We start from the raw sequence: 24,052 nt of genomic DNA on the forward strand, positions 1-24,052 counted from the left end.
TTGAGTTAGAGATAATTCTTGAACTTCATTGCTTAATTTCGATTTGTAATGTTAATATTCTTATTTTTGATTTATGAATAGTACTCTTTTTATTTCTATTTCTATGTTTTTGATATGTATAGAATTTTCTGTTGCTGTATAGTTTTTTCAACTACTTCCAGGTTATTAACAACAACAAGTATTCTGGATTTAAGCAATTCACCTAACAACTTTTTGTCGATGATAAATCTACTTCAGTTAGAGGTCAACAACTTATGTACAAAAATAGAACTTAACAAGTTAATAAAGAAACAAAGGAGATGAGACTTTAGTATATTTGTACTTCTAATAACATTGTACTTTTAGTTTTCCCCATTCTATGGTGTACGAATTTAAATGCATTGTTATGTATGTATAAAATAGTGTAATATACGAATACATAAAATTTTTGAAAGGGCCTCATTTTTTATTTTGCCCCGGGCCTCCAATCGTCTTGGCCCGGCCCTGTTTATATATATATATATATATATATATATATATATATATATATATATATATATATATATATATATATATATATATATATATATATATATATATATATATATATATATATATATCTTTCCTTTTGATAAATTACAATTTTTTAGTGACCGGAAGGTTTCTATAGTCTAACACCAAGGCAAATTGTTTGGAAATTGCCCAAAATATAATCCTAAAACCACCACTTCTCACAATTTCAGTATAGTTGTATAATAAAAAATATAAGACCTTGATAATTTTATATATTTAATTATCAGTCCTTACAAAACTAAAGTGAAAATTGTAAACATCATAACAAAGGTAAGGGGTTCGTTACTTTCTTTTTTTATTGTTATTTTGCATGATTATAATTAACCGATATTAACCGTTACTCAAAACCATTAACTGAAACCATTACTAACCGTTATTCAAGGGTCACCAAAATGTATTAACCAAATATAATGGTTATGATTCGGTTTTGACCAATAACCGAACAAACCACCCCATACACATCCCTAAGTAAATCATTACAAATGTGTGAATATAGTATCCACGTATGTATACATGTTTTGCAAACAAGTAGAACAGTGTTAAAGTTGTCATAAAACCCATTACAAAACCTGCTATGCAAAAATATTCATATAACCAGTAATAAACCTTTACAAAACTATCAATTAGCAATCTATAATATAACCATGAAATTTTTTTTAAAACATTACTACAACATATGAAAATAAATTACAACATGATGGTATTCCAATAATTAACAGGATAATTACAACAAAAATAAAAATTAAAAGAACATAATTCAACATCTTCGACCAATAGATCTTTCCTTTTAATTTCTCCATTTCCATTTCTTCAAACTAGTGTGTGATCCCAGTTAGGGTCACATTTTTTTAGGTATTTCTTTTTGATGTGTTTATATTATTGTCTAATTTGTTACGGTTTATATTATTCTATGTGATGTAGTCACTATGATTGTAAGTATTTTTTGTTTGTTCTTATCTATGATTTTTGTCAGTTTTCATAACCGGTGGGGATCATTTATCTTAATATTGTGATTTTTTTTTTAATTTGTTTCTATAAAAGTGTATGAATTCTATGCATTGTTGTGTTGTATTATTTTAACGGTGAAAATAGTGTAACGGGATTGAAAAGGTAAAATTAAAAACGAAGAAATAAAAAGGAGCAACAATAAACAAAAAATAACATGTGAGAATAGTAAAAAAAAATGAAATAAATACATATGTAGACATTCTATTCAGCAATAAAGACGGCAGAAATAAAAAAACAGATATACACAAACATGGTGGGTAAAAGAGCAATATACACAAACATGGTGACTAATATCAGAACTTGAGAAATATGGTGACCAATATCTTAAAAAACAAAGTATAGTGTTGTTTGGCAATAATGGAGGTAGAAATAGAAACAAAAAACAAATATTTACAAACATGGTAGGCAAAAGAGCAAATATACACAAACATGGTGACCAATATCTTAAAAACTAAAGTATATTGTTGATGCTTATCCTCCAACTAGCTTAATCTTTTCCTTGAAAAAAACTTGAATATTTTCCTAGTAACAAGTTGAAGCTCTTTGCTAATTCATTTTCTTGCATCTTAAAAAGACAATCATTACAACACTAGCATAGTAACTCGGGGGCAATTCAAAATAACGACAATGATATGTATCCTCCTACAAATTCAAAGAAAAATATAAACCACTTTCACATATAAAGCTAGACATCAACTTAAACAATGTTACTTACCATAAATTTAGGGCATGTCTGAAACCTCCTTGGTTTCTTATTGGTCATGAGGTTTTCGTTTTAACTGATTGTATACATTCAAAAAGTATCAGACTTGTTATCTCATCATATATATCCTGAACATGGTATGAAAATAAGAACATAATCTTATTTCAAAAAGCTTCAACGATCCCGCCTTTAACAAGAAAAATATGTTTTATTACAAATTTGCTTCATCTCAATCGTATATGTAAAGAAACTAATTAAGGTTAAAAAGTTTTAATTAGGAAAACATATCATGACATTAAAAAATTAGAAATATAGAATATGTCATGTCTGAAGTCCACTAGGATATAGGAAACCAACTCATATGTGCATTGACCCATCCAAACGGTCAAATGGTTACAAAATGATTTTAAACCCAGATTAGCTCTTCTAAACGATCAAATGGTTCTAACACCTAGTAATACACTGAATCATCATATGCTCATATTCAAAAAGTATCAGACTTGTTATCTCATCATATATATATCCTGAACAGGGTCGGTCCAGACGGTGGGCAACCCGGACGACCGCCCAGGACCCACGACTCCAGGGGGCCCAAAAATTTATGGGCTATGTAGTTTATATATATAATAAAAGTTATTACCTAAATGATTTTTAGGGCCTAAAGCTGATTGAAACTCAAATTAGCTTAAAAGATAAACAATTTAGTTTGTTTGTTATTGTTAATTGAACACTTCTATATTGAAGAGTAAATTATAGTTTTTGAATCTTTATTATATTTTTCTTTGAGGGACCATTTTTTTCTTTTCGCCCCGGGCCCATACATGTTTGGACCGACCCTGATCCTGAACATGGTATGAAAATAAGAACATAATCTTATTTCAAAAAGCTTCACCAATCCCGCCTTTAACAAGAAAAATATGTTTTATCACAAATTTGTTCCATCTCAATTGTATATGTAAAGCAACTAATTAAGGTTAAAAAGTTTTAATTAGGAAAACATATCATGACACTAAAAAATTAGAAATGTAAAATATGCCATTTTTGAAATCCACTAAGATGTAGGAAACCGACTGAAATGTGCATTGGCCCATCCAAATGGTCAAATGGTTACAAAATGATATTTTGATAGTCCTATTTAGCACAAGTTGATGGTCACAAAATGATTTTAAACCCATATTATCTCTTCCAAACGGTCAAATGGTTCTAACACTTAGTAACATACTGAATCATCATATGCCCATATTCATTAAGTATCAGACTTGTTATCTCATCATATATATCCTGAACATGGTATGAAAATAAGAACATAATCTTATTTCAAAAAGCTTCAACGATCCTGCATTTAACAAGAAAAATATGTTTTATCACAAATTTGTTCCATCTCAATCGTATATGTAAAACAACTAATTAAGGTTAAAAAGTTTTAATTAGGAAAACATATCATGACACTAAAAAATTAGAAATGTTAAATATGTCATGTCTGAAGTCCACTAGGATGTAGGAAATCGACTGAAATGTGCATTGATCCATCCAAATGGTCAAAAAATGATTTTAAACCCAGATTAGCTATTCCAAACGATCAAATGGTTCTAACACCTAGTAACACACTGAATCATCATATGCTCATATTCAAAAAGTATCAGACTTGTTATCTCATCATATATATCCTGAACATGGTATGAAAATAAGAACATAATCTTATTTCAAAAAGCTTCAATGATCCCGCCTTTAACAAGAAAAATATGTTTTATCACAAATTTGTTCCATCTCAATCGTATATGTAAAGCAACTAATTAAGGTTAAAAAGTTTTAATTAGGAAAACATATCACGACACTAAAAAATTAGAAATGTAAAATATGCCATGTCTGGAGTCCACTAGGATGTAGGAAACCGACTGAAATGTGCATTGGTCCATCCAAATGGTCAAAATGGTTACAAAATGATATTTTAATGGTCCTATTTAGCACAAGTTGATGGTCACAAAATGATTTTAAACCCAAATTAGCTCTTCCAAACGGTCAAATGGTTCTAACACCTAGTAACACACTGAATCATCATATGCTCATATATAGAAATGGATGATTTCTTTCAATTTTTTCAAAAACCAATAAAAAATGCTTAAAAGCTCATAGCTTGATGTCTTTAATGGATGAGTAACTTATCAATGATGATAATTCACACTAAAATTGTTCTCACTAAGTTTGTCTCAAGATTAACACAAAGATTGCCTCTCTTTTTCTCTACGCGCCAAAACCTAAGGGACCAATGCTTGGGTATGTATACCATTTCACAAGGATTTTCTCATTTATCATATCCACAAGATAAAATATAACTAGTCTTTCACAAATTACTCTTGAATCCTCCACATATTGTGCTGTTAGCCAGGTCACTTTGACTCGATTATTACTGATAGTGGTTACACCAAACACACGACGGGTAATTAAAACCTCTTTTCTTCTTATTAGGAATGTGATGGCTGTAATGTCGTCTTTGGTAATTCCAAATTGATGTAAGGTAATAAGCCATGGTGATCATGTTATGTGCAAAACAAGTGAAATTCCAAAATGTGGAACTCGTGGAAGAAATCATTATACATAGTAAAAAGCTACTTTTCAAAAAGAAATCTTGAAACATTCTCAAGGAAGCAAGGTTACCTATTCCAAAAGAGGAAGAAATCATTATGCATAGTAAAAAAAACATATTTATTCAAATGTTTTCTTAGCTTCTAATGATTCCTTGGCAGACCTAATTCCAAATATAGTGTAACTCCTAGTTTAAGTAGCTAAATGCACCTTCAAGAATTCAAAGTGAAGTTGTTTTATGACTTGTACCTACAACACTTCCAAGAAAAAAGAACTAGCTTACGTGTGAGCTACAAACAATACAATGTAAACGTATTTGATTGAGTTCTATAAAACTTATGTAGCATTCGAATCTCACTTGACAAGGGTGTTGAATTAAATAACCTTGATTTTTAAATAATAAAACCGTAGCCTTCATTGATGAACACAAACAATGATCAAGGGTGTAACTAATATCTGCTTGGGGTAAGGCAGCAACCAATTAACGGCTTACTAATATCCATATATACTTATTATATATTTACTTCTTGCTGGAAATAATCTCCTCTTGTTCGACAACTAGAGATTTAATGGCTCACTGGCTTAAGTGGTGGCATAAATTTCTGCATCTCATCTGATGTCGTCACTAAAATGTCTAAAATGTCGCTAATGGTGCTGTTTCACAAATTTGAAGCTGTCATTAGTGATTTTCTGTTGATTCTTTGATCTTACAGGAATGACATGTGTTTCAAGAGCACTTGTAAAGCTTTCAGAGGTGTTATATGTCGCTTTTTGTGGTGTAGTGTTAGAACTCAAAGGGTTGGGAACTTAAAATGGCATATACAGATGTAATGTTCATGTTTTCCTAGCTTCTCGCTAGTTTCAATGAATTCTTGCTGTTAAAAAAAAAATCAATATTTTTACACGGGCTATGTGTCCCACAAACAGTAACAAGTACTTTTTTTTTTAATGGCAAGAGGATATTTCAATAAATAAGCCACAAACAGTAACAAATACTTTTTTTTTTAATGGCAAGAGGATATTTCAATAAATAAGCCAAAGAACTAACAAGGTGCTAGGAGTACAAAGCCACAAAACTATCATCTACAAGATTGCTACACCAAACATACCAATTTAACACCCTACCCGCTTACCATTGCCAACAAATCCTGATCATTTCAACAAGCTGAAAGAAATTCAGATATCTGACATTCACGAAGAAGATTAAGGAAAGAAGAGTTTGAGTGTGCATACCATATATAACTGACCATTATACATGTAGAAGTAGCTGGATACTTATCAGCTAGTTGTCATTAGGATCCCCCTTCACAGGTAATACGAAACAAAGAAAACAGAATGATATGAAGGTATAAATAATTCTATTTAAAGGCATTATATATCTTCCTCTCCAACATCTGGACCGAATGATACTTCTTGGAGCAGAAAATGTGATATTCTGGAACAAGCAATTGAACAAGGTAAGCTTTTTGTTATATATTGTAAGAATAAAGATTTCAAATTCTAATAAGTTCACATGCGATTTCTTGGCTCAAGGAATCAGGAGGATCTAAGCATATTATTCGACTCTCAGGTCAATTTGTTAAGAACACAAGCCTTCTTCAAGCAGCAAACATGGTATAACTGTAGATGGTGCATGTACTCCTATAAATGTTCAAGATGAAATCATATTCAAGCAAATCTATTCTCATGATTGTTTAACTCATAAGCCCTCCAGAAAGTAGGCTCTTCCAGCTTTAACTGCTGACTCGTGCCTTCATTCTTCCACTAAAATATTTAGGTGTCTTTATTTTATAGATGATAATAGATGTGTACCCACATAATGAGAGATCGGATGAAAGGAAGACAAATAGAATGCTAGAATAGCACTTGGAAACAAACAATTAAGGCAACTCATTGAAGTGGGATGGTTAACTCCAGTGTAGACTTTAAAACCTTTTAGAAAAGGAAATTTGTTTCAACATATATAAGGCCACTAAAGGAGAGTTATTCAAAAGAGAAAGAAGTGAGGCGAGATTTGTGAGAAATGAAACAAAAGCATGTGCAAGGACTATGTTCATGATCCTTTTTTGAGATAGAAATAAGTTATTGAGCCGAGTCAACTTAATCGAGTGCCAAGCTCGATCTCGCCTTGACACTAACACCGGATTTAAGCTTGTAATTAGGCTGAAGCTCCATTGAGCACTTAATAATTACATAATATATACAAGGCTTGCATGAGCATGGCTATTATTTTCCACACTTGGCGGAGGTCTTTTAAAGTAACGCAGTCACTCTACCTTTGTCCGAGAAAGATTGTCGCCATCTACCTCCCCCTTACCTCATCTAAATGGGATTTTTGTGGTCCGTTGCCATTGTTATTCTATAGAAGGCTTGCATGACTCACTAGTCAAGTATAACATAACCAATACATAGAACAAGGGAATATCAGACCACATATGCTTTTGTGCCATGACAATCTCACTCAAATTAATGGGACCTACACATATTAGTATAGTATATAGGCCTAAGGCTATCTCCAATGGATTAAACCCATAGAGAGTTGTATGAAATGCCAAGTAGGAATAAGAATGTATACATTCACTTTAATTCTTAAAAAAAATCATAAATTTCCATTACAATTCTATTAATCCGTTGCATGGTCATTCAACCCCACACTCTCTCTCCTCTATATTATATTAACATTTATTCTATTAAACCCTCGTACAACTCCCATTGTGGATGGCCTAACCAACACGTGCAAGTTCACACATGAGCCCATAGAAAGGATTTCAACGCCCTTCTCTAAATAAGAAGCAAAACAAGCCATCACTACAACACTTTACTCTATTAGACTTCCACAAAATGAAAATGGGTGGCATCTACGTATGCTCCACTTTTGTTGCCCTTGTTTATTTCTATGGTGTTGATCTATCACCCAACCTCCTTAAACAACCTATAGGATCACTCTCACCCTACTTAGAGAATGACCTCTTATAGCACGACTCATTAGTCAAGCTTGATTTGAAAGCCTACTCAAGTAGTAGCTCGAGCTCAACTAATATCAAGTCAATTTCGAGTATTTTAAGTTGGCCTCGTGTTGGCTCGGCTCGATTGTATATTTTACACAAAAAAAGGATATGATCTATGTAAGGATGGTATATTTTACACACTACAAAACACTTGGTATATAGTTATTCAATCCTTACTAGAACCGAATTGTTTATAAAACTCTCCTTGAAGTAAAAGTGCCATTTCAAACAAAATTAGTTATAAGAGATATATAAGCAATGTGGGAGTGTTCAACTTTCTTAGTAGGATTTCTAGTGAGGTGAGTATACTCATGCAAGAAAATGGAATGGCCAGCAAACAAAGTGACATACCCATTCCTTAACAAGATTTCTCAGGATTATCTTTATCATATGTAGTCAGATCATGTCCAATGATCCTAGTAGATCCCTAGAGGCAGATGAGTTTTAAGAATGATCATGAGAAAAATAGTCCAACTGTTATTCACAAAAACGGGGACAGGATACATTTAGTATAATTTAAGCCAATTTAATTAGTACACAGGTCAGTTTTATAGCTATGGTTTCACTATGATCTCTCATCCCTTCCTGCTGCCAATTTGCCCTTTAAACCCATTTTAAGTTTTTTCTAGACATCTTTGTTGCAGGGAAATTGGCTCAAAATTATTTCCTTTTAGGTTGATGATGGGTAACATCTTCCAATGCATCTCTTCTTTTGTTCTTTTTGTATCCTTCTCTTCATTATTGTACAACCTGTGTACTTTTTCTATTTCACTGAACTTTCCTCTCCACAAGGTCCAATGGCATAGCCATGTCTTCAGGTCTTCAAGAAACCATACAGTAATCCCACATGAAGAAATTTACTTGGGATTTAAACTTTTAGCTAATTTATACGATATAAAATTCCTACATTCATTAAAGCATTTATTGTATCATGCTGGAAGTCAACATTTAGCAACAACTGAAAAGCAAAGCCTAGATGGGGTCCCCTCGACCCCAAGTCCCTTCCAAGAGCCACACCAGAACCAATAGAGGTGGTGAAAAGAAAGAAATTACTCCTTGATAGTTGATTCAAGAAAAAAAAAAAGGCACTTGAAAATTAAATAGCTCAATAGATAAACAAGGATTTGATACACCTAGAATCTTTAAATGGTATGATATAAAACCCTCCTGACAAACTACAATATTGTTATTTTTAACATTAGAAGTAGAACAGAGTCAAGTTTGTAAGCTATGCTATTAGAAACCAATGGTTTCTAAAATAATAATTTACCATTAAATCATATATATACATTATAAGCATATCGACCAAAAATATTGAACAGAATGAAGTTAGTAACTATGTTAGTAAACAATATAGTTTATAAACTAATAAAACATTAAGCCATAAGAAAATTAGAAGCATATTGACTACAGACAAGAAACGTGTATAGGAATCATCCAACAACATTTTTTAATAACAAACAGATTATTAAATTCATAGAACATATAAAAATAAGACTGGTAATTTTGAACACAATCTCCAACAAAGATACTTGTTTTACTGAAAAGGAACATAATCTCCATGATAGAAAGACATAAAGTATGCAACCTTTTGTTTCCCATCAAGTATCAATCTCTAGATTTTAGAAACACGGAGCTTCATATATATATTTAGAGTTTTTTTTAAAAGAAAGACAGTAAAACTTATTTACAGAAGTGTTGCTTACTTCAATATATAGCATTGGTTTAAGTGATTATAACTTGCAGCTTCATTCATTAATCAAATGCAGTTGTGACTCATATGAAACCGAAGAGTTAAACTACTAACATGATTAGCTAAATATACTAATTAATGCTTACTTCCTTGACAAACTCCCTCTAAAGATCATGATCTAGATCTACATATATACCACACATATTTGGTGTAATTTCTTTCAGGTAGACCCTCTTTAATTTCTTTATTCAAAAGAACCCAACATTTGAAACCAAGTACTAAAAAGACAGATTTATCACACATAAAAGGGGGTAACTGTTGCTTATGCTTATAATTAATGAAAACTATGGTTTTATTTCAAACATTGGAAAAAACTACATGGTCCCCTATACCCTCTAGGGTTTTCTAACTTTCACTTGGCAGATGTTAAACTTCAATGCACTATAAAGTCACCTACTAGATTTCTAATTGGATAACTCTTGACCATTTTTTGTTCCTTGAAAAAGAAATAGGCCTCATCAACAGTAAAAATTGCACCTAAAGAAATTTAGCAAAAAATGATGGGTTCAATATATATAAGCGATACAAACAAGATGCAAAAGACAAAAAGAAAAAGAAAAAAAAATGTTATACTATATATGACACTACGGCACCAGAAAAACGCAGTCAAACTGATATGATATAAACGACAGATGTCATGTCAGAACACAATAATTAAAAGGTGATCAAAGAGTTTACTAAAGTAGGTTAGAGTTATAATTATAGTAACAGAACCTTGCTTTTGGTATTTTCTCTGGATCAATATCGGCATTCTCTATGATCTTGACTTAGTTTGGAAGTTCACATAATACATCTGCAAAAGACAGAAAACGGAAGAAGTAGAGGGATTCTCCCACAAACACAAACTATAAACCAAAACAAACCGAGTTCTTGAAGTTTCAAAAACAAAAGTAATTATCAAAAGATTTGTCAAACAGCTGGAACCTTAATTACTGTGGGAATAGATCTGAATCAAGAACAGAAAATCCAGTCAAAGACCCAAAATTTCTGGGGGGAGTTATCGCATGCGTGAGGAAAAATTAAAAACGAAAAAGAAAGAGAGGTGGAGGACCATTCTAAATAGCGTATTGTTAAGGCGATAGTTGCATAATAACGTCAGTTTTCAGTTGATTTAGCACAGTAAACCATGAAAAGTCACGCTTTCATCAAACTAAACCCTACTTAACTAGTCAATCAATAATATTATATTCGATTACAAGAATTTTATATTATTTGTTGGAATCCAAAACAAACACACTAACAAGACTATTTCAGGTGTACTTCTTCAACAACTCACATCATTTATTTTTTCCAAAAGAATCCAAGGGAATAGAAACACATAGACACATGTATAGACACATACAGAATGTTTGGTTTTGATAAACAAACAGATCACACAAATCCAAGATACAAAAGTATCAGATTAATAAGGGAAAGGAAAGGAGGGAGAAGCAAAGAATGAAGGTGACAGATAGAGCAGTGAGCACCCAAAACAATCATACAAGTCACTTCGGTACAATTAGCCTTTGTGTGCTCACTCTCTTCTGTCAGCTCTATTTCTCTCCCCACAAGTACTTTCCCAAATAGGGTAACCAATGCATGAAAAAAAAAAAAAGAAAGGGGAGAAGATTTCAAAGTCAGATCTGAGAACACGAAGCAAAATACCCATTTAAGGAAAGGTACCCTGAAAGATTGCATCTAGGGTTTGGGTCATGATTAAAGACAGAAATAACCCCACAAAGCCAGAACATGAAACAAAGCATCACTGATACCAAAACTCTTACTTTCTGAGTGGTATGATTAAGGGTATTAGTACTTGGTGTACTTGGTCGATGATGGGGGTTTTCTCTCTCCCTCTCTAACATGCGGTGGAAAACTGGAATGTGAGGCAGGTTTTATACTCATATATCGAACAGTGCCGACGGCCACCACATAAAAATAGGGGAATCTAGAGAGAGAGAGAGAGAGAGAGAATTGATGGTCAGGGTCGATGAAGGGGATGTGATGGGTGATGAGATGAACAGCTCCAGCGACTTTCTGGTTCTTATCGCCTTGCTTTTGGTATTATCGGGGTTTATTAATTAATAATCTATCAACATTTTGACGTCACTAATTTGAGTTTTATAACCGAACGTAATGACCAAGATATTTTGCCTGCATCAACCAATCATTTACATCAGTTTTATGGTGTTTCAATATAATACTTTACAAGATTTATCCTAATCCAAGATTGTGATGGAGAGAGAGAGAGAATTAATAAAACGGAATCTAATTATCGAGAAGAGAGTTTTTAGCTACTTGTAAGTATATAAGTCTTTAAAAACTTTAAATCTATATGCCATCTAAATCTAAACATAGAGCTTTTTAGGTAATATAAGTTTTAAAAAACTTTAAATCTATATCTAATCTAAATATAAACTCTAAATTATTCAATAAAGAAAAATAAGGTCTGGTTTGATAGTTGTTGTTTAAAAAAAATTTTGATCGAGAAAAATTATGTCTTTTCATTGTACATCTAACTGACTGTGTTGAAATATAAAAAATAATCAAATTACTATGTTGTTCTATTGGTGGCGGAGCCAGGATCAAACTAAAAAGGTATCCCAAATTTTATTTTTTTGTGTAATATACAATAAGACAAAAAAACTGTAATTTCATTATATATAAAGTTCAACTTCCATAACAAAGTTACATTTTAAAGTTCACATCTTCGATCTTTCTTTTTACGAAAGCGGGTAATTATATTTCCAGTCTTAACATTCTATAGTGCTTCCTTTTATACACTACAAATCAACACATCATTCATAAAATCGTCATTTATTCTATTACGCACATCGGTCTTCAAGAACTTCATTGCAGAAAAACATCATTCAACTATTGCGGTTACGACAGTCAAAATCAAAGCTAGTTTTAATAATCTATAAACCAAAAGAAAAGAGAGGTGTCTCTCGGTTTCCACCAACAAACGAGAGAGGTTTGCAATTCCCTTCAAGTTGAAAAATGTAACATCCCAAAATTCAAGGCTTAAAATTTTCATTTTTAAATAAGTTATTATAAAACCATAAGCATAGAAATATCCATAATAACATCGTATGCCAAAACCAAAGTGTCAATAGTCAAAACATGTTATCAATAAATAATATTGGAGTGTAATCCCAAAGATCTCATATGTGGAAAAAAAACATAGTGTGATGCGCTGCGATCGTGCCGGCTCCTTTTCTTTGAAAACGAAGTACCTGAAACCAAAACTGAAAACCGTAAGCACAAAGCATAGTGAGTTTCCCCATCATACCACATACCATACATAACATATACTATATAACATAATTGGGTACTAATTACCTTTCGGTCTTGTCGACCGGTACCTTGCCTAGCATATCAGGGTGCTGGCCTACCCCTTCGATCTTTTCGACTTGTACCTTGCCTAGCATATCAGGGTGCTGGCCTACCCTTTCGGTCCTTTCAACCGGTACTAGGGACTTTTTCACCCCTACTACTATCACATAAAAACATAACATAAGCATAATGTCACGCATACGGGGGTGCCCGACCTACCCCTTGGTCCTATCGACCGGATATGGGGACTATTCCCCCTACTACAACTATCACATAACATCATTTCATACTAGCACATAATCATAACAAATAACAACATACCAGATAATTATCACGAAGATAATTATCTTTACTATAACTCTTACAAGTGGGTCGGCCTTGGTGCATTTGACCCACTTCTACTGGAAGGTAACTCACATCACACTGTTGAAGTCCCGTAAACAAAACTCTAGTTGTTGGATGACATGTTCTCGAACTGTTAATCATCAAAATAACACCCAATCATCAATTGGGTTCCAACATATACCCATAAGCCATGCTTAGGGTAAAAGACTACTTTACCCTTATCTTAGCTTGAGTCAAGCCCAAGGCCGAATTCAAAGGCCCAAAAGTCAACTATGAGTCAAAGCCCAACATATGGCCCAATTTTCCAAATTGGGCCCAAACCTTTACATGGTCTTATTTTAAGGCCCAACCATTTAGTCTAGTCCAAACATTTGGCATTTCTAATGGCCCAATATCTCATAATCATAAAGGCCCAATTATGGAAAATTAGGCCCAAACCCTCATATAAGCCTTACCCTAAAGCCCATCTAAATGTTCTCGTTCATATGATTGTTCTTGGATGGCCCATTATTGGCCCAATTACCAAAACCCAATAGGAAGGCCCAACTTAAGGCCCATGCAATATTAGGGTTTTTACCATGGTTCTAAAAAGTGCACCATGGTGCGCCTTAAGGTGTGCCATGGCACTAGGCGTGGTATAGGTGTTACGAAAATATCCAATGCGGGTGTGTGAAGCGTGACGCCCAAATAACGTGTCAAAGCGCGCCTTATCGCGTTATGGCGCAAGTTTTTTTCAAGGCGCGTTTTTTTTTTTTTTTTTTTTTTAAATGTTATGCCTAAAATAAATGAGTTTTTGATCACTTTTTTCTATTAGATATTAATATCACTTCTAAAAACTTCATATATTTGATAAAATTCAATAATTATATGATTTATATCTTTTAATGTATATAATATAGTCATGCCTTGAAAAACGTCATGGCTCGCCAAGGCTTGTCACGACTTAACTTTTACCTTGCCGCCAAGTCACGCCTTACATTATTTAGAACCTTGGTTTTTACAAAAAATGATGATTAGGGTTAATTGTTTCTTACTTAACACATTAAGGACTTAATCCATTAAGTCCATCAATCTATTGGGTAAATTGCATAGTGTGGTCAGCTTAATACATGATCCCAATCCGGTCATCCAAAATGTGGGTCCCGACAACCCATAATCCATATATATCCACAATTAGGGTTTTCTACACCCTCATTAGGGTTTCCAACCCAAACACAGCCCAATAGGCCCAAAACTAAGTTTTAGATCAAGTATGGTTTCATTAGGCCCACTAGGGTCTCAAAAGGCCCATTAGGGTTTCATAGGTTGCGCACCACCCACTACCACCTTGGGTAGTGGTGGTCAACGGCGGCGACCACCAACTCACTGTGGTTATTATGGTTCTAGTCTAAATGAGTCCAGGAATCCCAAAAGTAATCCAAACACATAAAAAGCGCACCGCCAGCCGACACGACGGCCGGTGGCAGCCACCATCCTACGGTGGTGGTTTTGAGTATTCTTTTGATTATTCCTACCCGATTACAATTTTACAATGAAAAATCTCAAATAACACACACACTAAGCTAAGCTAAACACACACACAACCACTTTGTGGTGGCCAACGGTGGTAGATGGTGGCAGCTACCACCTCACGGTGGTGGTGGTGGTTGTTCTTGGTTTTCCGGCCAAGCTACACTATACACACAAACACACCAAAAACATAAACACACCCATACACACTTCTATTTGCAAGCATCCATCCACCCTCCTGGTGGCATATGGTGGCGACAGCATACTCACGAAATAGAGACAACAACGGTTAACGGTGGTGATTTGTGATGATAGCCACCACCTTACGGTGTTGGCGGTGGTATCTCTTATTCTTCAGCCCAACAACACGTCGACACCTGAGGGATAAGATGTGAAACAGTAGCCTTCAGCCACTGACTTGGCGGCCGGCAGCGTTGGAGTTAGAGGAAGTGGCAGTTGAGGTCGGCGGCGGCAGTAAAGGCATTCCCTACGTCACGCACACCGAAAATAATGAAGGAGAAGAAGAAATGGGTTGCAGCTAGCCCACCGTGTGCCTCCGGTCCTTCAAAACTCAAGCAGTGACGTTCACAGCTGTGACATCCCCAAAATCACTGCCAGAAAAGACCGGTTTAATTTATGCTTTTAAAATAATTTCAGAGTAATCCTTTGATTAAAACAGTTGCGGAATTTGTTCCCAAAATGAAATATGATAAAAATAAGATTTACCAAAGCATTTCTTAAAGAAATGTATTTTTCATTATATTACAATACTTGGGATGCCATGTTCCGATAACAGACCAAAAGCATAAACATTTCAATACAGACCTTAAAACAATTATTTACAACAACAGGTCTATAATCCAAAATATCTTGACAAATCATCTAACTTATGCTCTGGCGCCACTACCTGTAATACAAAGAAACTGAGTGGTTCAGGCTTGGGAGCCTGGTGAGCATATAGGGTTTTCAACCCACAATAAATAATTAAATTAATTTTTCATCAAACAATAACCCAATTACCCATTCCCGTTATTCTCACTTTACGTCCCTAAGACAACTAACAGAAGGGAGTCAGTCTAAGAATATTTCATCGGGGCGACAACACATGCATTTAGGGGTTTCCCAGCAATATATGTCAAATAAGGCAACCATGAGGGGATGGAGTACAGTGAATGAACACCCAAGTTCATTAACACCTACAGGTGGAAAACCTGCTAGCGTTCCACAGGACTGTCTAGAAAAGTCTGTGGTCGTCATCTAAACCCCGCTAGATGACTGAATCAAAAACAACATCGAAGCCTCTCATCTGTTTATCACACATTAACTATCTACCCATACTCTACCTAGCATATTACTAGATAAAAATATATTTTTTTATACATAGTTTAAAACCTATATAGCATTCTCATTCAATACATATTCCAAACAACAGATGAGACACGTACATATAACATGTATTTCATAAAGAATAAATCATATCTATGAAATAGAAGAAAATGAATATACATTCACACGTATAACAACAAAATATACACATAATACGTATTTCGTATAAAATACTTCATAATTATGCGTTAGAAGAAAGTGACTACACACTCACTTGATCAGAAGATGATCGGATAGCACTACGTCTTGTAGAATAGTATTCTTCGGCAGATCTGGAAGATCTTCACAAAAATCGGGCTCCTCGCAGGCAGAGCTTCGACTCGTGAATTTTACTTCTCGGGATCTTCGGGGATTCGGGACTTGCTTCGGGACTCAGGAATGATACCGGGGGCTTCGGGATATTTTCTTGCACGCAAATCAAGGTAAAACGAAAGAGAGAGGAGAGAAAAGGAGCAAAACGGTCGGTTGCCTTCGCACCCTTTTATAGGGGCTGGAACCCTCGCATTACGTTGGGTGTAATGCTCAGCTACGCGGGACGTAATGCTTCGGAAACGTCACTGCTTACGTATTCGGAGTACTCGAGTCCGATGCGGTTCATGTACAGAGGTACGCTGGGCGTAGTTTGGATAGGATCAGTGACTCCTTCGGATATTATCCAAAATTCTTAATTAATTATATATTTTAATTATTTATAAAACTTCTGAAATTCATATCTTCCTCATATGAACTCTATTTTCGACGTTCTTTATATCCACGCATAGGTGAGACTACGCTCTACAACTTTCATTTAGACTCCATCGGCTAATTTTGACTTTATTTTTATTATTTATTTTTAGTTGGCCGAGACAGGAAAACTCCGTTATAAATTCATAACTTCTTCATCTGACGTCCGTTTTTGTCTGTCTTTTTGTCTTTGCACTACTAATGACGAGATATTCGATTATTGTTTAGATTATTTCAGCTAAAAACCGCTCGATCTCAAATCGAGTATTCGGGCTGCATACTACTAAGTCGAAACTTCAGAAAATCATAACTTCCTTATACGAAGTCAGATTTGGACGTTCTTTTTATGCACGCTCTCGGTTTAACGAACTCTATGAATTTCGTTTAGATCACTAAGGCTAAATATCGCTCTAACGTAAATTTCACTTTTTACGTCATTTAGCGTCGTCGGTTGTGTCGTGAAACTTCGACAGGTCATAACTTCTTCGTTATAACTCGGATTTCGATATTCTTTATATCTCTGAAATCCTTGTTTCAACCACTACATCTTCATGCAAAGATATCGGGATTATCTCACACTTTAATTTTGACGCTTATTTTATTCTTAATTCATTAATTTATAATAGTTAAGAAAATAAACACATAATTTACATAATTCACATAATACTCAAATATTTCAGCATTAATACTTCAAAAAGAGTTAAAAGGGTTAACCTAGACTATTACATCAACAATAATGCCTAGCCTGGAAACGCGGGCGTTACAAATCTCTCCCCCTTAGGATGATTTCGTCCCCGGAATCACACATCAATAAACAAATGCGGATAGCGACTCAACATGTCACTCTTCGTTTCCCAGGTGAGATTTGGCCCATTCGTATGTTTCCATCGGATAAGCACTAATTCGACCATATTGCGTCGAAGCTTCTTAGTCTTTCGGTCAACGATTGCCTCTGATTCTTCAATTAACCTCTTGTTTTCATCAATTCTCAATTCAGAAATTGGAATTGTATCAGGAACTTCTCCCGTGAAGTTCCTCAAATAAAACACATGGAAAGTGTTATGAATTCCGTTAAGTTCTTCGGGTAATTTGAGCTTGTACGCTTGGTTCCTAACCCTATGAAGAACTTTAAACGTTCCAATAAACATTGGACTCAACTTTCCCCTTTTACCAAATCTTATAAGTCCCTTCCACAGCGAGACTTTAAGCAAAACTGAATCTCTAACTTTAAAAGTCATCGGCCTTCGCTTCTTGTCAGCATAGCTCTTTTGACGATCATGAGCTTCTAACATTCTTTCTATAATTATTTTCAACTTTTCAGCGGTTTGATGGACCATCTCGGGCCCCATAAACTGCTTTTCTCCAGCCTCAAGCCAACAAGACGGTGTACGACACTTATGTCCATACAAAGCTTGATAAGGTGCCACCTTTATGCTCGAGTGGAAACTATTATTGTAGGAAAATTCTACCAAAGGTAAATGCTCATCCCAGTTACCTAGGAATTCCAGGGTACATGCTCTCAACATATCTTCAAGTGTTTGTATCGTTCTTTCACTCTGACCATCAGTCTGTGGATGGTAAGTTGTACTTAAACAAAACTTGGTACCCATTTCCTCTTGTAGACTTTTCCAAAACCTTGAGGTAAAACGACTGTCACGATCTGACACAATCGTTAACGGAACACCGTGAAGCCTCACAATTTCCTTCACGTAAGAATTTGCAAGCTTATCCATAGACCATTTCTCATTGGCTGCTATGAAGTGCGCACTCTTAGTGAAGCGATCAACGACCACCCAAATCATATCGTGACCGTCCTTTGTTCTGGGCAGTTTAGTGACAAATTCCATTACGATGTCTTCCCATTTACCCATGGGTACATGCAAAGGTTCTAAACTCCCATATGGTTTTTGATGTTGTTCCTTAACCCTCGCATAAGTCACATCCTCGGCCACATACTATACAACCTCAAGCTTCATCGTTGGCCACCAGTAGGGTTTCAGGTCCCTATACATTTTAGTGCTACCAGGATGAATCGAGTACATGGTTTTGTGAGCTTCTTCCAGAATTAAGTACCCAAATCCGATCTTGGAACACCTTCAGTCTGTGACTGTTTATACCGAACACTAACGTTTTACCCAAGCGCTCTTCCTTTCGATCACTCTTTTCTGAAGCTTCTTCTTGAGCTTTCTTTATACTTCCCACAATCGTCGACACAACTTCAATTCTCAAAGCTCTTGGCCTTTTTCTCTCAACATTGACTTTCCGAATGAGAGCATCAGCGACAACATTAGCTTTACCGGGGTGGTAAAGTATCTCACAGTCATAGTCCTTAAGTAACTCTAGCCAACGTTGTTGCCTCATATTCAATTCTTTCTGATTAAAGAGATATTGGAGACTCTTATGATCAGTGAAAAGTTTGCACTTCATGCCATAGAGGTAATGCCTCCATATTTTCAGAGCAAAAACTACCGCTGCCAACTCCAAATCGTGAGTAGGGTAGTTCTTTTCATGCTCCTTCAACTGTCGAGATGCATATGCTATCACCTTTTCTCTTTGGGTCAGAACACAACCCAACCCAACATCTGACGCATCGCTATAAACAACGAAGTCTTCAACTCCATCGGTAGTTCTTTTCATGCTCCTTCAACTGTCCAGGTTTGACCGTAGTGCCCAACATTAAATACTTTTGCTTTGTTCTTCTTGTGATACTTGTTCTTAGTATGTATACTTTTATTTTAACAATATAACTCTTGGTCAGATTATTTTTAGTCTCTTTGTATTTATAGTTGTATATATTTTATGGGTTGATATACTTAGTTCACTATAAACAATGCTCGGATACCAATCTGTCACACCCCCAAACCAAAACATCGGAAACATTCGGGGGCGAAGGACGTCATGCTCAGTATCACAATAAATGTAGAATACTAGAACAAGCAACAACATCCATTGCATTAATAATATAGTTAATACATGTGTTCAATGTATAGTTGTATGACACTAAAATTATAGCAAAATAAAAGACAAGTCTTGAACATGCTCCGTCTTCTCGAAACCTTTGCTAGCATACATGTCTACTGATTTCCTAAGAATACAAGTTATTTTGAAAGAGAGTATCAACATTTAAGTTAGTGAGTTCATAAGTATTTAGTATTTAATGTTTGTAGTTGTTTCATGAAAATGGTTGTATGTTATCTATGAAAGTGTTAGTTTATGTTCTCCAGAAAATCCTATATTTTCTATAATAAATGAAAAGTAGTCTTCAACCCTAAGACTCAAATGTTTGTATGTTTGTTCTCTATAACAGTGTAAATGTATGTTTATTCTCTATAATTGTATCATGTATGTTTTCCATAAAAGTAGACTATCTTTACTAGAAAAATAGAATACTTATTCATGCATGAACCTTTCTGTGTGTAGATAATGGAAAATAATAATTTGCAGTAGTATCGTTTAAAATAACACCACTGAGGTAATTTAGTTTTGTAAACCGACTGCAAGATTACTAATCAATTGAAGTTATATATTACTCATAAATAGGTCGGGATTTTCTCCTTGTGAGTTCTCATAATCATACTAACCCTGTCTGCCTAATAACGACGTTTTTCAAGCGTCAAAACTGGTAACAACATTTGTCATCCCAGGTCTATCGACCTGACTGTAGCTAATAGTCGGGATGTGGGATTGTTAGTCCCAACATAGATCTATACATAATTGTCATCGCTCTCCCTACAAGAGACTCTGGTTATAAGCTCAGGACTTTTGCCCGTACTTAGATAAGTACACAATAATGACTCACAAATTGTTTTCCCGCATTACGTGTAATAACTGAAAAATCCTTTTTCTTTATAACTTAACCTTGTGAAAATATTTTTTGTTTGTCCCTTAACTATATTTGTTATAAATTGTAAGCTTGTTTCCATTTTGTTATGAAAGTTGTTGTGTTCTAACATGTTTTGTAAATTGTTTGTAGTTTTAATGTTTCTCTGATCTAGAAAATAGTATGAATTGATTCCCTAAACTATACCTATTATAGTTTACTAGTATATTTTTATGTACTGTAAATGATTTGAAGAAAATACTCATTTGCCCAATGTATGCAACCGAGTTAAGTATGTACTTTGAAAATGCGGTTTAATATTCATGTATATATTTAGCACATATAACTATGATTTAGCCGACTGTCGGACTAGTGATCCTACCCAAAGCCCACAACCAAACAAGGAACATGATTCAAGGTATTTAGCAATAGTCCAAAGTCTGTTAAAGCATACCTGTACATACATATATGAGTGAATATGATTTTGATATAAACAGAATTCTAAAATAGATTAAAAGAGTTTTCTAAAATGATCTTTAGCAGTTTTTAAGCATAAGAAATCCTTTTGTTTGTTTCCATGTGTAAATGATTAACACAAATATATTGTGTTCTCCCTAAAAGCATTTAAACGAGTAAATTTTAGGGGTATGAACTCACCTTATGTGGTTGATTCGTTTGAAGGTTTGATTTAGGATGATTGTTTCCACAAGTTAGATCCCAAGACAAAACAAGTCCTAAAATGTATTTCACCTAGTATATATGTATACAATTAGTGAATAGACTCATACGAATGATAAGGAAATTACACTAATTTGTAAGTTTAACTTACAAATAAAAGTGTTAGAAGCAAAATAGATGGCTGCTAGGTGTTTACCGCCAGCTGGGAGTTTACGGCCCAAGAATATCTTGGTGTTCTTGAGTTTGCAGCTAGGTGTTCTTGAAGAAATGAAGGAGATTCAAGAGTTTACGGCCCAAGGATCTTGATGAAATGAAGAACACTTGATGATCCAAGTAAAATCCTAAGAAGATTCAAAGGATTTAAGGATGAGTGTTTGAGAGAGAATGAGGGTTTACAATTGATGTTCTTGAGAGAGAAGGGGTGAGTTTTCGGCTGGATCAAGAATAAGTGAGGAGGGAGTTCATGGCTCAACCCCTATATAGGGTCATAAAGTGATGGGAAACCTTCGTTGATTTCCACACCGAGAGGATAAGACCATATTTTGCGACCAAGGAGTTTACGGCCGAGGTTTGCGGCTACGAACCTCATTTGCGGTCGTGAACTATTTGCGGCTCATGCGAGGGTTTGTGGATGCTAAGTGGTTTTCGGTTTGGACAAGATTTCTCATTTTCATGCAATTCACTCCTAATTCAAGCAACACTTCTAATTTATAGGTTTTTAACTGATCTACAGTTTAAATCTGCTTAAATAAAATAGATCAAGATAAGAAGTTTGACTTTAGCCCAACCTTTTCAATAAAAAAAATAACGTATTGTCACATATATTAACATTGTGGGATTTAAATCCTTATGTATCTTACCAGGTTTCCCAACCCGATGCACTCAGTTTGTATGCATCATCGGTATCAAGATTTAAGCCACTTTAACTTGATTAGGATGTTGAGTGATTAACAAAAAGCCTATAATAATGTTGAGGACCATCATGTATGTACGTTGTAGCTTATGTATCGGTATTGATTATGACATCCTTAGGATTTTTAGTTGAAACTATCTCTATGCTCAAAAATATTTTGTATACTGGGTGTAACATCTTGATTTCTAGGTATTTCATTTTTTCCCTTGATATGAGAATTGTTTGCATTTTGGTCCCAATTGCATTTTTGTAATTTTTGGTGACTGCATGTGTACCTTGGTGTACGTGGCAGATTCCCAACCCCTAATAAGCCTAAAACCCTTTCATTTATCAGCCTCCATCCTCCAACTCGACCCTAGAAAACCCTAATCCATTTGAGAGCATTTTTTAGCCTTGAGTATGTATTTTGGTGTTCTTGAAGGAGAAATAAGGAAGAGGAAACCATCCTAGAAGAGTGGAGCACTTTGGATCCATAATCACACCATTATTTGACACCCTTTGAAGGTAAAAAGCTCAGAACTTGATGAAGCCATGCTTAGATATTGTTTAGCCATAGATTTGTGTTCTTTTTTCTCCCATAAGCTTGGTATTATGAGTATGGGTTACTCTAATTCTTATAAGTTGTCCTTTCAGACGTTTTGGAGTGTTTAGAAGCATCAAAATGTAAGCTTGGTTATTAGTTTCCTTCCATGCATGAACTAGGATGTCTTAATGAGTTAAGAAGTTAGGATTTTTGGTATTGAGCACTAAATAGCCACATAAGACCATTAAGTTGGAAACTTTATGGTTAAGGATATCATTTGAGGACTATATCTAAAATTTTGACAAAAGAGCTTAAGGGATTAAGCTCTTAATAGAATGGAAAGGAAGCAGTTGCATACACTGGGTGTATGCTATGGTATGCAAGGTGTACGAGATCAACACCCCATTTTAGGTCAAGGCCTAAGTACGCTAAACGCACAAGCTAAGTACACTGGGCGTACTCAGTTGAGTTGACTCAGTTTACTTTTTGACTTTTTGACTTTGATGAGGATTTAACCAAGTTTGACCTAAGAGTATTTTGGGTATTTTGATTATAAATAAGTTTGGTCATGGTCCAATGAATAGGTAACTAGTAGAGTTGATATTCGGAGCAGTATCGTATTCAACAATTTGTTCAGACTGAGAGGTGAGTTTTCCTAATTATACTTGTGGGTCGAAGGCACAAATGTTGGGCAACTAGTTTGTGTATCTTGGTATATAGGATGTTGCTATGTTATAGTGATATGTAGATCTGCATATTATTTGATGACTGATTATAAGATTATTTGTTGATGTATATATGTTATTTGTTATGTATATGTCGACATGGTTTGGTGGGGTTAAGAATGTATTACTTCGTGTTGTCAGTCAATAGAACAGGGTATTCCAACCGAAAGGTTGTGGGCCAGGGGTAATCCAACCAGGAGGTTATGGACCCAGTATATATTAGGCAATCCAAAAGAAAGGTTGTGGGTCTGGGTAATCAAATTAGGAGGTTATGGACCGAGTGTCTGTTGATTATATGTTTGTGTGTGGTACCTTGGGGGGAACTCACTAAGCTTTGGCTTAAAGTTTTAGTTTATTGTTTTAAGAACTTCAGATGATCGTGGCAAGGTGAAGATGTGATTGTGCACATCCTTTGGATTTTATGTTATTTGGATTTTGGGATATTCTGATTATTCATTATCACTTTTGGAACAACGTTTGTAAACAATTATGGTCATTGGGTTGTTTT

The 24,052-nt window shown here is 34.8% G+C and overlaps 1 long non-coding RNA gene across 2 annotated transcripts; it reads right to left on the reverse strand.

Annotated features, from left to right (window-relative positions):
* Positions 1-3,629: 3,629 nt before the first annotated feature.
* On the reverse strand, positions 3,630-11,614 carry LOC145000655 (uncharacterized). 2 transcript variants are annotated; one of them, XR_013661327.1, is made up of 4 exons: positions 10,532-11,614; positions 10,322-10,400; positions 6,080-6,281; positions 3,630-6,011 (listed from the first exon to the last, which is right to left on the reverse strand). It is a non-coding gene; the product is annotated as an uncharacterized LOC145000655 (long non-coding RNA). The 2 variants fall into 2 exon arrangements; XR_013661326.1 differs by having other exon boundaries at positions 10,322-11,614.
* Positions 11,615-24,052: the final 12,438 nt, after the last annotated feature.

Source organism: Lactuca saligna, chromosome 6 (genome assembly GCF_052625555.1).
Source record: "Lactuca saligna cultivar CGN05327 chromosome 6, ASM5262555v1, whole genome shotgun sequence".
Lineage (NCBI taxonomy): Eukaryota > Viridiplantae > Streptophyta > Magnoliopsida > Asterales > Asteraceae > Lactuca > Lactuca saligna.